Here is a 16,587-nt window from a genome sequence, read left to right on the forward strand (position 1 = left end):
GTTTGTTTATTTAAAGATTTTATTTATTTGTTTGACAGAGTGCACAAGCAGGGGGAGCTGCAGGCTGAGGGAGAAGCAGACTCCCTGCTGAGCAAGGAGCCTGACTCGGGACTCGATCCTAGGACCTGGAAATCATGACCTGAGCCAAAGGCACATGCTTAACTGACTAAGCCACCAGGCGCCCCTGATTTTAAATTTAAGTTTAGGGGACCCTAAAGAGTCGATGAGGGGTCTTCAGTCTATACTTTGAGGGTTAATGGAAAGAGTAGGGACTTTGTTGTGGGTCTGCATTTCTTGCGTTCAAACCTGGCTCCCCCACTTATGATGTATGCCACGTTACCCTCCCTGAGTTTTTTCATCAGTAAAATGGATGTAAAATCTCCTTTCTTGCGAGGTTGTTCTGAAGACTAAAGGTGATACATGTCAGTTTTGCCGCACAGTGCTTGGCACCCCTTAGGCATTCGATAAATGGTAACTCTTGTAGCTTTCAGAGACTTAAATATTATCTGTTTCTCCCCCAGCTTCTCCAGCTACCTCCCTGTCTTAATCCCATCTCTTGGCCATCTCCAGATTGTAGGGAAATGGCAAGTAGCTTGTCTTCATCAAAAAAAGTTTGAGTTCCTTCTCTGAAGGCATTGGGGAGCCACTACAATTTTGAGTAATGGATTGGTGAAGCCGCTTGCTCAGTACAGGTACCTTAACCTAAATTTTGGTGCTGGGATCCAAGTTAGTGCAGTTTTACCACATATGATATCAGCAAGCACTATCTGTATTTCTTAGTCTTCCTGTTCTCCTCAACCCCGGGCCTCTCATCTCCAAGGGGAAAAGCCACAAATGATCACAAGCCAGTAACATTATGTTACCACCTTTATGGCTTTCTTCCTAGCCTGTGACAGAATCCATACTTGGAGAACCTATCAGATATAGTTATCTGTTTTTTGTTTTTTGGTTTTTTTTTTGGTTTTGTTTTGTCTTTTTTGTTTTGTTTCAGTAAAGACTTTAGTTGTTCAGAGCAGTTTTAGGTTTAAATAAAATTGAGGGGAAGGTACAGCGATTTCTCATACAGCCCTGCCCCCACATGTGCATAGCCTTCTTCATTATCATCGTCACTCACCAGAGTGGTACATTTTTTACCCAGGATGAACCTACTTTGACACATTATATTCACCCAAAGTCTATAGTACACCTTACGGTTCACTTTTGGTATTTTACGTCCTGTGAGTTTGGGCAAATGTAAAACGGCATACATCCATCCTTACACTATCACACAGAGTATTTTCACTGCCCTAAAAATCCTCTGTGCTCAGCCTAGTCATCTCTCCCCCCACCTCCAGATATCTCTTTTTGTATCTCAGGACCTCTTTTTTTCTCTAAGTAGTTTCTTGATAGTTCTGCTTCTTGTATTGAATAGTTTCCCAAACATTTGTGAAGAGCCTGTGTTGGCTGTGTCCTGAAATTCCAGACTTACACCAAGGAGAGGAGTTTGTGTTTGAGGACTAGCTCAGTTACACATGATAGTCAGATTTTTTTTTTTTAAAGATTTTTATTTATTCGACAGAGAAAGAGACAGCCAGCGAGAGAGGGAACACAAGCAGGGGGAGTGGGAGAGGAAGAAGCAGGCTCATAGCGGAAGAGCCTGATGTGGGGCTCGATCCCATAACGCCGGGATCACGCCCTGAGCCGAAGGCAGACGCCCAACCACTGTGCCACCCAGGTGCCCCAGATTTTTTTTTTTTTTTACAAATGGAAAGGGGGGGAAGGGGAAGAGGGGAGAAGCATTTGCCTCAGAAACTAGAAAAAGGAAAAACTGTTAATTGTTCAGTAATCTTACTGAAGTGCTAAGTACTGCCCTCAATAATTGCGTGGAGTACTAGTTTAGATAATGTGCCAAGAGAAGTGTGCAACCTCTGCGTGTTCCCAATAAAGCTGTTAAAAAGCAGTCTAGTTGCTGTAGGTGCAAACTCAACACTTTATAATCTGTCATTGTGTCTTTCTTCTTCCAGTCTTCTTTCCTTCAAGTCCGGGGTGTGTTGGACTTTGATCTTACAGCTGATTACTGTGCTGTGCTGCTCTTTAGATTATTCCAGCGAGTATTGAGTTTTACACCTTGGACCCTAAAAGTCAATATTGTGTTTAACACAGCAGTAGCAACGTGAGTTCTCTTGAGCTCGTCTAGACCAACTAGCATGTTAAGTAGCTGTTTAAGAGGAAGCTTCTTTTCAGAACTGTGTTATAATTAGCACTTCATTGTCAGAATTGTTGTGGTCCAATCAGCAGACCATAGTAGGTAACTTCCCTTGGATTAAAGTATTGCCATAATGTCAGACATGTTCTCTCTTCTTCCCTTTATTTTAGAAACCTTTATGTGCAAGGCCCTGGGCCGCTAGTACCCCAGACATATTTTTAGTGGGGGAGGGACACAGTTATTCTCGAGGAGAAAATAATAGGGTCTCTCCTTCAAAACAAATCCCAAAGTATTGTTAATCTATCAGTTATCACCCCTCTGTTTAGAAGACTCCCCTTGTCTTCCATCCTAGAAATATTTGGGGTATGGGGCACCAACTCTGCACTATGCATTGGGGCAAGCAGTGTTTAAATTTCTCTTCTTTTTCTCTTTTCTTTTTCTTGCTGGCTGGGATTCCCAGTAAGGGTTTTCCCTCACCATCAGATTAGGTCTTGTATGACCTTTTGGGGGCAGAGGAGGAGGTCATTTGACCTACATTGGTTTAGGCTCTGGGTGGCCTAAAATCCTCATAGCTGGAATTCTCCCATCTGGTCCTATCCAGTTCCAGAGCCTGGCCCAGTCCAGCTTACTAGGATTTGCGGCTGAGATTTGGCATCAAAGTTTAGCAAGTAATTAAGGGTTTATCTATCTTCCTTTGCTTTCTCTGAATGTAGTTTCCTTGGGGACCTAACTGGTATGCATGGAGGTATGTGAGGTATATTTTGGAGGAAAAACTGGATGGGATATGAAAGAGAGAGTGAATTGTAAACAAAGAGAATAAATGATTTTTAAAAAGTAGTAATAATCAGGGCACCTGGATGGCTCAGTCGGAAGAGCATGCAACCCTAGATCTCAAGGTCGTGAGTTCAAGCCCAACGTTGGGGGTAGAGGTTACTAAAAAAAAAAAAAAAAAAAAAAAAAAACTTAAACAAGTAGTAATACAGAAAATCAAAGTTTTGAGCATGAGTAATCTGGGAGAATGGTAGCATAATTAGTGGAAATAGGACAGCTGTAAGAAGAAATTTACTTTTTTTTTTTTTAAAGGCTACACACCCAGCGTGGAGCCTAACACTGAGCTTGAACTCATGATCCTGAGATCAAGACCTGGGCTGAGATCAAGAGTTGGATGCTTAATCAACTGAGCCACCCAGATGCCCGTATACTCACTTCTTAAAAGTAATTTCTCCTGGGGCGCCTGAGTAGCTCAGTTGGGTAAGCATCCGACTCTTGATCTCAGCCCAGCTTTTGATCTCAGGGTCATGAGTTCAGGCCCAAGTTGGGCTCCACGCTGGGCGTGGAACCTACTTAAAATATGTATATTAAAAAAGAGAGTATATGCTTTTGGTTTTGCACATACTGAGTTTGAGGTACAGTTGGATACTCCACAAATAGTGGTGTTCATGAGGCAGTGGTTATCAGAGCAGATAGTAACCCATATTTGCCAAAGGGCCCAGGACATCCATATTTTGCTCTTAAGACTTTCTGTTCCCTTCCCCCAAATTACTTTTGTCAAAATTATATTCGTACTTCCAAACTCTGTCCAGGTTGTCCAGATGCCACCTCTGAATGTCTTTGCAGATTGCCCCAGATGTGCATGCCTTCTGAACTCCTGAACTTAGTTTTTCTTTTTTTATGGCACTTACAGCACTCCACTAGCTGTTTTTGTTTTTGTTTTTTTGTTTTTTTAATTATCCAAGCACTACCAAATTATGCCTTAAGTGCAAGGAACATTATATGTATGTCCCTATAGTATGTAGCATAGCACTGAGTCCATTACTAGGAGCTTGGTAAATATTTAAATACATTTATTTAAACATGTTTATTTTCAGCTAGTACCACTACTTAGAGAAATATAATTTATTGTTATCTAGAATTCCTTTTTAAACTTTTGTATAAATTTTCCTCTTTGAAGCTTTAAGAACATTTCTTAGTGTTTATATTTCAGAATTTAACCAGCAGGTATGTTTATCCTGTCCATACCTCTAACTGTGTGTTTACCCTCTTTTTGTAATTTCAGTTACCAGGTGATGTAATTTTTTTAAACCTCAGAGACTGTTCTCTGTAGATCATTTTATTTTTTCTACACCAGTTTCAGTTTAGATTTCTGAGGCTCACTGCCAAGAAATGTATGACGTATTCTAGTAAGAATATACTTTTTTTTTAGAGCTTTGGTCTGTCATAAGAATAGCTTGACCACCATCTTTACCTCAACTGACCGACTAGACTTTTGCTCAAACCAAAAGTCGTTTGGCACTTACTTATCCATTTGTTCAAAGAACCCTGAAAGATTGCTGTGTCTTCCCTTTAGTTGGGTATTTTCCTGGTGAAAATGTTTAGTGCCACTTATAAAGATGGCCCTATCCCTGGCCACTCCGTTACTCTTATCAGTTATAAAAATGTTAAGTTCTGTCTTCACACCTGTCACTGAAAGACCACTCTGTTAATACTTCTTTTTCCAGAGAAATGTTTGTTTATTCCTACTTTTGCTTTCTGGTCCAAATCCAGTTCTCTGTCCCAAGATAAATATTCTACTGGCTTCACACTATTTTATCCTCATAAAAGCAAGTGGCCAAATACCTGTGTACTAATGCAGTTCATGTAATGAAAACATTAATGGCAAATGAGATTTAGATGAATAAAGGAATACTTGCTTTGGTTTCTCATGGACATAGTTAAAAAAAAAAAAACCCAAACCTAAGTTTACTGGTACATAAATCATATACTATTACAATTTCAGTGGGCCCTCAGAAGTTCATTTCTCCTATTTGAATTTTGTAGGTATCAGTTTTGAAATAAGTGGATCAACCAGGGCTTGAAAGTATTTATTTCAGCCATAAATTGCAGCTGTTCTGAAATGGTAATAAGAGTTGACGGTGATTTTTATCGTTCCAAAGAATGCAGCTGAGGGATGAGGAGAGGTTCTGATAGTCACCCTCTGCAACCTTTATTCTGCGAGATTTCTTGCTCCCTGTTTCCTAAAAAAGTAGTGACAAATTAACCAGAGTCAAAGGTATTGCAATTTTGATCTCCTGGGGTTTCCTTCTCCTTAAGCTTCTTTGTGATTTCTTATTCATGATGCTATACCTTTAATTTCCCACTTTAATTTACTTAGATGAGGTAATTTCTTCATGGGATAGGAAACACCAGAGGGAGAGATTATTTTCTGAGTGTTGTTTTTCAAGACCCTAAGCTTCCTTTTGATCCCCAAGTCTTTGATTTGAATTTTACACCTGAGACAGAAGCACCTGTGACTCCAGGTGGCTGCTGTCACCTCCCAGTAGTCTGGGAGGGGGGCCATCAGGAGATGGAGGATCTTGTACTTAGATGTTGTTGGGAAAGTTAGGAATACTCCTTGCCCCCCCCCCCCGGGGGTGGGATTAGCCAGAGATCCTCTTAATTAAATCGTTTCTTTTCCTAGGCAAAGACAAAGAAAGATCTACATTGCATGGTGTTGGGTTCAAAGCAGAAAGAAGCCACGCTGTAGGTTTAGGATGCCAAAGTTAGACATCCTAACCAATTTTCCCCATGATATTCTCGTCTAAAAACTGGGGGTGGGGGGTGGGGGGGTGGGAAGGATGCATATAGGTTAACTGTGCTCTTGTGTATTCAAGATCAGTATTTCAGAGAAAGGGTAATCACTAAGTTGGGCTTTGTATTGGTTCACATTTACGTGGGTTTTATTTTCCAAAGCCGTTGCGTTTGCTTTATAGAATAGAAAACAGGCTCACTGGCCAAGGTCACACAGATAGTTGCCTATATGCGTAGGGCCAGATCTGGAACACAGACCTGAGGCATTTGTCTCAGCTAATTTTTAGTCTTAAAGGTATGGCAAGTTCCCTTGTTTTGCACTTACTAAAAGCTGCTACGAATTTGTAGTTAAAATGGACCTTTTTTCTTTTTTTTAAAGATTTTGTCAGAGAGAGAGAGAACGAGTGCCCAAGCAGGGGAAGCAGCAGGCAGAGGGAGAAGCAGGCTCCCCATTAAGCAGGGAGCCTGATGGAGAACTGTATCCCAGGACTCTGGGATCATGAGCTGAAGGCAGGCGCTTAACCAACTGAGCCACCCAGGCGTCCTGCATCTTTTTTATTTTTAATGATCATAGCTCTGCATTCTTTTGTGTGCCGAACCTTTGTGTTATTTGCATTAGATTTGTGCCCTTTTCTGGTACTGGGGTGCTCAGAACTGTGACATGTAAGTCTTAAAAATCGACTCCAAACTCCTTTACATGGCTGGCCCTGTCTCATTTCTCTTTGCTCTTTCCCTCACACTTCTTAACACCAGTCAAAGTGAACTTATCTCAGTTCCTCAAACAACTTTGAGCTTTCCCTTTATATAGATTGCTTTGCCTGGAACTCACTTCCTCTCTTCCATCTTAACCTACTGACTCCTACCTCGTGTGGTGTTTAGAAGTGGGTGTGGACTCTGGAACCAGACTTCAGGTTTCTAGTCCTGACACCATCGCTTAATAGTTGTAAGATCTTTTTTTTTTTTTTTTAAGATTTTATTATTTTTTTAAGTAATCTCCACACCCAGTGTGGGGCTTGAACTCACAACCCTGAGATCAAGAGTTGCATGCTGTACCAACTGAGTCAGCCAGGTGCCCCGAAAGCTGTAAGATCTTGAACAAGTTACCAAGCGGCTCTGTTCTACGCTGCGGGAATAATAGTAACCACCTCATGGTGTGGTTATGAGATTTAGATGGGTTGGCTTTTGTGATGTTAGAACAGTGCCTGGTACTTGGTAAGTGCTGATAGCTGGAAGCCTGTGCTGATAGTGTCCTGAGCCTCCAGTGGACTAGATATACCTGATCTTTCTCATACTCCTCATTGCACTTTGCACCCTGTCCCGCTGGACTGGAATTGCCTGTGCATGACTCTGCCACCCTGCTCTAAGACTAGGGATGACCAGGCCATATTTGTATCGTTCACTTTGGGATACAGCCCTTGGCATATACATAGGCACTTGGGAACTGTTTGAATAAGTGAATAAGCAAGGCTCTGTTACCTCATGTAAGCTTAGTGTCTTTGACCTCAGCTTTCCTATCCTTTCGTGAAGACCTGTTAAGCTTCTATTTGAAGCTTTTTTAAAAAATTTTATTTATTTTCAAAAGTTTTTAAGTAGGCTCCACACCCAGCATGGGACTTGAACTCATGACCCTGAGATTAAGAGTCGTGTGAGCTACCGACTGAGCTGGCTGTGCGCTCCTATTTAGAGCTTTTGATGAGGGTAATTTTAGGACAAGGGGGATGATAGTTTAGCCTTGGTTTCTTCATGGAAGCTTTTGGAGTTGTAACACTCTATTGCTTGGTGTAGTTCATTCTGTGCGAGAAGACACTGTACGTAAGGACAGGCCTCTTGAAAAGTTGCTGTGTTCCTTAAGAAAGGTTAAAGTGGGTTCCACTTAGAACAGGCTAGACTCATGAGGAGCACCTGATGGATGTTGACCACAATTTGGATTTAAACTAATAATTGTCACAGCCTCCCTGGAAATCACAGGATTTCCCGGCATTCAGCTTTTGTTGGCAATCAGGTGTGCCTATGGCTATGGAAGCCACTTGACTTTTCCCCCTTACTAGCTCTGTCTTTATAGTCAAGAATAAAAACAATGTAAAAGGAAAAGCTTATGTAAGAGTAAAATAGTTTCCGGCTGAAAGTAACAGACTTTTTTTTACTCTAGTAGTGGTAGTCATCTGGCATAGTCATGGTAGGTCCCCTGATGGTGTTCCAGGTGGAAATAATATCTTACTTAGGGGAAAAGGAAGGAGGAGGAAGGGGTTTGCTATGCTGCTAGGATTCTTTTGATTAAAGCCGTTAAAGATTTGGAGTAGTAGAAGAATGAGACTAACAATTAACTGCTGTAGACTTTATCGGATTTTCAAGGGACAGTAGTAAAAAGCAAAGGTTAACTCCAGACTGGACTTTCACATCAGTATAATTTGAAAAACAAGTTCCATTTCTTGAGCTTGTTTCTGCCTTCCTACATGTAATCTGCCCTAATAGAATAATGAAAATAATAACATTTAATGAGCACAAACTATGTAAAGGCACTGTTCTAAGTGCTTTCCATATATAGCCAATGTATATACATTCAGTATTTACAGTATATTATATAGTCTTCTATTCTTTCCAAAGAAAGCAAAGCAAGATGTGTAGCAGTTAAGAGTGTGTATGTGTGGGGCGCCTGGGTGGCACAGCGGTTAAGCGTCTGCCTTCGGCTCAGGGTGTGATCCCGGCATTATGGGATCGAGCCCCACATCAGGCTCTTCCACTATGAGCCTGCTTCTTCCTCTCCCACTCCCCCTGCTTATGTTCCCTCTCTCGCTGGCTGTCTCTATCTCTGTCGAATAAATAAATAAAATCTTTAAAAAAAAAAAAAAAAGAGTGTGTATGTGTGTCAGGTTTGAACTCCACTTCTTCCGCCTACTAGCTGTGCAATTTTGGGCAAATTACTTTCCATCTCACTTTTTATATCTAAAAGCAGAAATAAAGTTCTTATTAGATGAAGTAGTGAGAGCAAAGTACTGTGCTAGACTAGGCTCATAGTAAGCCGCTGAGTTGTGCTAGCTAGGTAAGTAATTAACCATTGTTATATTGTCTTCTCCTGGGTGTGACCTTTGTTTTGATTGGTGTTCAGGGAAATTTATAAAAAATTTCAGAGCATTTCTGCTATGACTCTGACTGGGAAGTTAATTAGGTGCATTTATATGTGCTTCTGATGGTGTTACCATTGTTTACCAATAAGAGATGAGAGCACTGTAACCTCTGCCCAGACTTACCAGATCTTTCTTGATCTCCAGTCATCCCTTGTCATTGGTACTTTATTTCTTTGTAAAGTCATAACAAATTAGACGAGTGTGTTTCTTCAGACCAGGAAGTGATGGTGCCTCATTGAACCACTCTGTTTCCCAGAGCAAGAGGGGACCATAATGTATTCACGGTGTCTAAACCACTTCAGATTACTCTTCTTAAAGCTTTACTTTCCTCCAGCAACTACTCCTTATCCTCTTGGATACACTCTTCTACACTCAGAGGCCCTGAAAGAGCAGGATTGGGGTGTGTGTGTGTGTGTGTGTGTCTATGTGTCTATGTAAAATAGGAGGCTCTTACCGCTTGGAAGACATTTTCCCACAGTTAAGGTGTTAAAGATGTTACTGTTATGAAGAACAGTTAGTTCACTTATTTATTAGGATAATGGCTGTATTATAGTTTAATTTAGTTTTCATAGAATAGGCAGGCATTCTGACCACCCTTTATCGTAATGTTTCTGATTTGTACTCTGAACTCTAAAATTATGAATGAACTTGTAGACCCTATACAATAAATCTTCATTCAAAAACATCTGTTGACTATCTTTGGTATTTCAGATATAATGAATTGGTAGAATACAAGAATGAGTAAGACACATCCCTACCCTGAGCAGTTCAGTTCCTGAGGGTTTTTCATACTATTCCGTTTTAACATGTGTAATGGGACTTGGCGGTATACCAAAAGGTTGAGGCAGGGAGGCTTACGAAAGTGTTCAGTAGATGGCTGTTACATGAGTCTCTGAGCTTGGTAGATTCCTTCCTTTTTCGGTTCTTTTTTTCACTTAGCTCTTTCTTACCTTTTATCCTACCATATGGAGAATTAAATAAATGCATGTATAAGTCATTCTCATATTTGAGCTCATAATTTTTTTATTCTTGTCTTTCCATTTACCTGTGGATGATTTTCTAAAAATAAAAACTAGGTTATTATGATCAGAATTTGCTTACTAGTTTTCTGAAAGCCTAACTCTGTGGAATAGTGAGTGGTGAGGGTGACAGATGTGTGGAGGAGAGAGCAGCAATAAATGAGAAGGTGGACTTTTCTAATGGGAATTCATGGTTTCTCCCTAAACACTCTCAGTGTTTCCAGTCTCCTCTGTAACTTCATTCTTTCTTTTAGTGTTCACAAATACTCTAGGCTTTAAATGGGTTTGTTTTCTGTTTTTTGTTTTTTGGGGTTTGTTTTGTTTTGTTTTGCCTTGAGAACCTTTAAGGAGTTTTCATGTTCGTATGTTTGTGATACTAGGAATTTTACCAGTCATAGCTGGCCACTTTAAATAAAGGAAATTCTGTTTTGGAATGTCATTGCTTTCCACAGGCTTACAGAGGGTAATGCCTCCTCAACTGTCAGTGTGCACTGTGGGTAATGACCCTGTGTGTTTCGTTTCCCACACGTTCTCTGTATTGTGTAGAATAAAAAATGAAGGTTACATAAATTGATAATTTTGAGTACATTATTAAGGGCTGAAAGTAGGCAAAAGGTGGTGGGGGGGCTGGGGGGCTGAGGGGGCTTGGGGGGCAACTGATAGAGCAGTGTCCCTGAGCAGGTGAGAGACAATGAGACTCTGTGATCAGGGTCTATCTAGTCTTATTCTTAGACTAGAAAAAACAAAGGTTTTTCTCATAGGAAGCAAAGGTGAACGTGGGTAAGTGGTTTCTGTATGTCAAGCACTGTGCTAGTTTCTGGGAAGAAATGGAGGATTGAAACATGATCTGCTTTCAGGGAGGTTACAGTTTAGCAGAGGAAATGGTAACGAAAGCCCAGTCAGGTACTAAGTGCAGTCCATCTTCATTATTTGTGGATTCCAGGTTTGTGTATTCTCCTACTCACTAAAATTTGTTTATAACACCAAAGTCATACTTGTGGTGCTTTTATGGTCATTCAGGGACATCCACAGAGCAGTAAAATACTAGAGTTGCCTGATGTGCGTGTTCCCAGCAGAGGTCAGGCAGCACAGCCTTCTTCTATCAGCTCTCATACTATAAACAAGTGTTGTTGTTGTTGTTGCTTTCTCAGTCCCTTTATTTAGTGTTGAGGTTGGGTTTTTTTGTTTGGTTTGTTTTTGTTTTGCATCTTTGTGCTTGTTGTTGGTGATTTTGCTGTTTGAAATGCTCCCAAAGCATAGGGCTGAAGTGCTGTCTAGCGTTCCTAAGGCAAGAAGGCTGTGATATACTGTGCTTATAGAGACCATCTGTGTGTTAGGTAAGCTTCCTTCAGTGATGAGTTACAGTGCCATTGACGGTGATTCCAATGTTAATAAAACAACAATATATATATTAAGGTATCTTTAAGCAGAAACACACACAAAACGATATTAAGTATTAATCAATTGATGAAAACATTGTGGCCACAAGGCTTGCAGGAACCTAACCCGGTATTTCCCCTAAGAGCGATGGTTCATTATTTACTAATTCAGTTATCGCAGAGACTTTATAGAACAGAAGTACTGCAAATAGTGAGACTCAATTGTACAGTGGAAGTACTGTGCAGCGTCCATCACCTTTAGAGTGGAAAAGGTAAATGGGCAACTGATTCTGAGTTTGGGGGGCTGTTCCAACTGAGGGAATGATGAGGGGGGAATCAAAGTGATGACTTGTAGGGCTTGAAAGATAAAGAAGTAAGCCAGAGTAGGCTTGGTACAGGAAGAAACTGGAAGATTATGTAAAGTCAGAGGTCAGGCTTGGAGGGAATAAGATAGCTGTAAGAATAGGAGGTTGTTGTCAAAGTCATATTGGAAAATGGGTGGGGCTAGATATCAAGGCTGTTTTTAAAGAAGGCAGAGAACAGCACGTTTGTTGTTGGATCGACCATTCATGGGAAGGAATGTTGAGTTCCCAAGGGATGATATAGTGATCAAAGAGCCCAGAGAGCTAACAAAGGTAATTTCAGTGCCCAGGGGGTGTAACCATGTGCATGCTTCCAGAGAGTCCAAGAGCCCTGAGACATGATCCAGGAATCTTAAAAGTCCAGGTGTAAAAGCAGGTATAAAGAGGCCTATGCAGAGGATCAAATGAGTGGCAAGGTTCTTTCCTGCACAGAGTACAATACACTTCTTTGGTTTACAAGCCCCACCCTCTTTGTACCATGGGAAGGACAGGAGGAAGAATCAACAAGATTTGTTTGTTGATTAGATTTAGGGAGAGGAGGAGAGAAATGGGGTGAATGGTCAAGAGTTGCTCCAAAGTGTTGACTAATTGTCATGAGATCCTTTTTCTTCTGTAGAGGAGATAGGTTGATGTTATACTTCCAGAGTTTTCTCTGTTATCTCTTGGTGACCCAAATTCTTCAATTTACATTTCCCTTGTCCTGTGATTTTCATTATTACGGCATTTGAGATTGGCGAATGTGCGCACTTACTGTCTGGTAAATAGAGGTAATGATTCCTCTCAGTTCTGTTTGCGTGGGGGCTGGGAGTGAGCCAGCTTCCCCTTGACAGTAAGGTTTCACTGACAATTGTGGACACTCTGACTCTGACGCTTGTCTTCCAAATTTTCCCACTGGCCACCAGCTTAGGTTTGTCTTTTTTCTCTTTGGTCATTTTGATGGGGTTTGGAAATGAAGGAGAGGCAAATCGTATACATATGCCACCACTGTAATTCTTCTCAAGAGTTTTCTAGAGCTGTGCGTCTCATCTGGGTAGCCACATGTGGCTGGTGGACACTTGAGATGTGACTAGTCTGAATTGAGATGTTCTTGAAGTATAAAATTCACATTGGCTTTCAAAGACTTAGTGTGGAAAAAAAGAATGGAAAATACTTCATTAATTTTTACATTGATTACGTGTTGAGATAGGATTGTATATATTGTGGCTAAATAACATAAATTGTTAAAACTCACTGCACCTGTTTCTTTTTGCTTTGGTAAAATGTGGGTACCAGAGGGGTGCCTGGCTGGCTCAGTTGGTAGAGCATGTGATTCTTGTTCTCAGGGTGGTGAGTTTGAGCCCCACATTGGGTGTAGCGATTACTTAAAATCTTAAAAAAATGTGGGTATTAGAAAATTTTAAATTGTATATGGGGCTTGCAGTATATTTCTGATGGGCAGTGTTTCATTGCGCCCCTTTAAATTTCCTGGGAATAATTTGAAAATGACTATTAGATGGTACTGCTTCTAAAGACCACATTTTGGGGTCCACTTGTATTTCTAAGGCCATTGAAGTTGCCAATGTACCTGAATGTGGCTCTTTTAAACAAAGAAGTACTGTCATGAATACTAGAAATTCTCCCTGCTAAGAAAACTTCCCCCTAAGAAGTTTTTTCTTTTTCTTTGGAAACTCTCCTGTTATAAATAAAGTCAGTGCTCACGACAGTTCTACTGGATGGAATATAACTGAATCCCTTTAAGAACTGATAGCAGGATTACCATTAGATTGTGTTTTGGACTAATCAAATACAGTCAGATTTTTAAATGTGTAACTATTTTTCAAAGGAACATTTGAATCTGTGTCACCTTGAGCTGTAGTGTAGGAGTTTTGTTTTCCCTGAGAGAGTGACTGTTTTCATAATTTAGGTGAACAGCTATTTTGTCAAGCAGCCTTTTAGTAAATATGCCAGAAAAGAGGTTAGTTCTAACTTAAGCACCATTTACTCTGCTCAGCGTTAGCTGAGCTACTCAAGTGAAACACAAAAGAAAGTAAAGATGTGGTGTGCGTGTCCTCAAGAAGTTTATCATTCGGTTTAGAAGTTCCTAACAGACCTTCTAACATTCTGTATGTGATGAGGTACGAGGAGAGATTTGTACCTTCCAGTAGTGACAAAGCATTCAAATCTGGGAACTTTTTTATTACAAAAATGCAGATTCAGGGGTACTTTGGATAAACACCACTTCCGCGTGTGTTCTTTTGTGGGAATTGTGCATGACCTGCGGCTGTTCTTTTTTACACCATGACCGCGGCAGTGTGTAAGAGACAGGGACTGTTGTTCTAAGGTGCAGCCAGTGGGAAAAGCTGAACCATGGTTTGTGGGAGATTCTGTACTCCAAGAAACAAATAGAGAATCCTTCAAAACATTGTGTATAGAGTCCCTTTTGTCTTCCCTTTATACATGTTGAAACGTCTTCAGAAAAGGGTCATTGTGGGAAGTTTTTATGGGGTAGATGGCCCTTGGTTTGGGTCCTGAAAAAATTTTGAGGATTTGACTTGGAGAATTAGAGGAAAGGTACTTTAGGAGGGGAATTGGTATGATTGAAAGTATAGAGGAGGCGGAAAAGGAATTTATCAGTGGAGGGAAGAATGCCTTATGTTAATTTGAAAGCTAATTATTTTGAAGATACAATTTTCTAGCTGTTGCATTAATTCGTTCTAGAGTTTATTTCTCCCAAGGGACTTTGCAATGAGTCTATTTTAGAGGGCTTAATGGCCTGGAACTTCCAGAGAATTGGCCATGATTTAGGGTAGGGGGGTGGAGAGGTGACTGACTTTCTTGGATAAAATTATTATTTGCCAGATGTCACTGTGGCCAAAGTTATTTATCTTGGCTTCATGTTGTATAAATACAATGCAGTCATCTATGAGTGTAGCAACTCAAATAGGACAGTGAGTACTTTTAGACACGTGCATATTAAAAAAACCCTCACATTTGCTTAGAGCTGTACAGTTTTTCAGAGGGACTTTCACCTGCTCACATTTAATATTTCTAACGTCCTTTTAAGATAGGTGGGATAAGTATCACCATCACCCATTTATTTCCAGCTGGGGAAACTGAGGCTCAGAGAGGCTGAGTATCTTTCCTTGGGGTCATGTGGCTAGTGAATGACTATGCCAGAGCTAGATATAGCTCTCTCCTTCTAGTCCAGCATTCTTTTCCCTAGTATGACGCCCTCTCAGCAGAGACACTGCTGACGGTGACTGCTCATCTGGCTGCTGGCATCTGCTGGGTTCCTAGTACTCAGCCTTGTCATGAGGAACTGACTCAGAGAAATGAGAGTCTGCTGATTCAGAGCTGAATATCTTTTCCCAGCCTCTCATTTCCCAGCTTTCTCTTCTCATAAGTTGATTTCTATCCACTCCCAAGCGACTTTTTTAGTATCTGTCACTGCCAGGACGGTAGGGGTGGAGGTTGTGGTGTAGGCTGCCATATCTCTATAGGCAGGGGTCAACAGGGAGCCAGAAGCACCACGCGCTCCAGATAAAACTTCTTCCCCTTCTCTAGCTTTCCTGTCACCAGTGGTGAGTGAAGAGAGGGCCTTAGTGCTTTGGGTACTTCTAATAAGTACCCCCAAACCCACAACACTGTAGCCCTGTTACACCATCACCGTATCTGCCTTGAGACTGGTAGCACGCTAATACCATTTTTCTCGGTATCATCTGCATCCCGGACAGGGCCTGCCTGACACATCAAATATTTGAAAGGATAAATAAATGGAGTACCTAAGTCTTTAGATAGCATGTATTGAAGGCAAGTTAGTAAACTATTCTGCAAAACCAGGGAAATATCTTTATAAATTGTGGAAGAGTGTCATGTGCTTTTTATTTTGTTTAATCCCATTTGCTATTTTATTTAATTACAGCACAGATTAACGAATAACTCATAGTAATTCCAGAATTATCCCAGTGGCTATAATAGAATAATAATAGTTATTGTTGGTGTAATGCCATTTACAGTAATTTGATTGAATTATTTATTCCTCTATGAGATAGTTGTATCCTCATGTTATACATGTCAAAAAAATTACAAATGGTCAAAAATGTTTTCTAAAATGTTATAAATATAAGAGAGAGGGAGAGAAAGGCCTTTTTACAATGAAACTCTTTGGCAGGAAGACTCAGAGACCAGCCTAGTATGGGACACAGGTTAGTTGACCTGAATGGAACAAGGCATATAAGAAGATGCAGAACCAGGCTGCCTGGCTGGCCCAGTCGGTAGAGTATGCAGCTCTTGATTTCTGGGTCGTGAGTTTGGGCCCCATGTTGGGTGTGGAGTTTACTTAAAAATTAAAAGAAAATCTTTTAAAAAATTTAAAAAGAAGATACAGAACAATGAGAAGGCTTATTGCAGAGGGTCTTACTGCTCAGCCGGGTGGCTGGGCCTTTAGTTGTGGTTTGGGCCTGTGAGCTTCTGTCTCAATACTGACAGCATTTTAGGACTTAGACTTGGAGTAATCCAGGCTGATTCTGTTCCAAAGCATCAACAGAAAAGTTTCCTTATGTTATAAATATACATCCAAATGGAAGGAGGGTGGCGATAGCTGAGAGTTCTCCACTAGGTATTTTTTCCTAGTGTGCTTCTCATGAATCATGCAGTTTGGTAAGAATAGTGACAGTTTTGATGGGGAGAGTGGGAACACTGAACACTGGCAATAACACAGAGCCATTTTTGGTCAAATAGGTAGACTGAGCCAATGTGTTGAATTGGAATTTCCGCAGCCACTCTTCAAGGTATGTTTTTAAAAAAATTGAATTCATATTTAATAATTATAGGTACTGTGCCCCCCCCGCCCCCTTACTCTTGCCCAGGTAGCGGCAGAGGTGGTGCAGGGGCTGGGGCGTATGCCTCCAGCAGAGAGGACAGCAGTCTCATGAGTGATTTTCCAGGAAATAAAAAAGGACCCCAGGGGCA

General features: G+C 40.8%; 1 protein-coding gene across 4 annotated transcripts in view; it reads left to right on the forward strand.

Annotated features, from left to right (window-relative positions):
* The window catches only part of FNIP2 (folliculin interacting protein 2), a 132,628-nt gene that overhangs the window by 12,373 nt on the left and 103,668 nt on the right, over positions 1-16,587 (forward strand). Inside the window, exon 1 of one of the 4 annotated variants that reach the window (XM_048212156.2) lies at positions 16,367-16,406. The exons of the other annotated variants lie outside the window; for them this stretch is intronic. The gene's annotated coding sequence lies outside the window, so the exon portion shown is untranslated. Of the gene's footprint in view, positions 1-16,366; positions 16,407-16,587 lie in introns of those variants that run through there. 4 annotated transcript variants of the gene reach the window in all.

The sequence above is a fragment of the Ursus arctos genome, unplaced genomic scaffold (genome assembly GCF_023065955.2).
Source record: "Ursus arctos isolate Adak ecotype North America unplaced genomic scaffold, UrsArc2.0 scaffold_11, whole genome shotgun sequence".
Classification (NCBI taxonomy): domain Eukaryota; kingdom Metazoa; phylum Chordata; class Mammalia; order Carnivora; family Ursidae; genus Ursus; species Ursus arctos.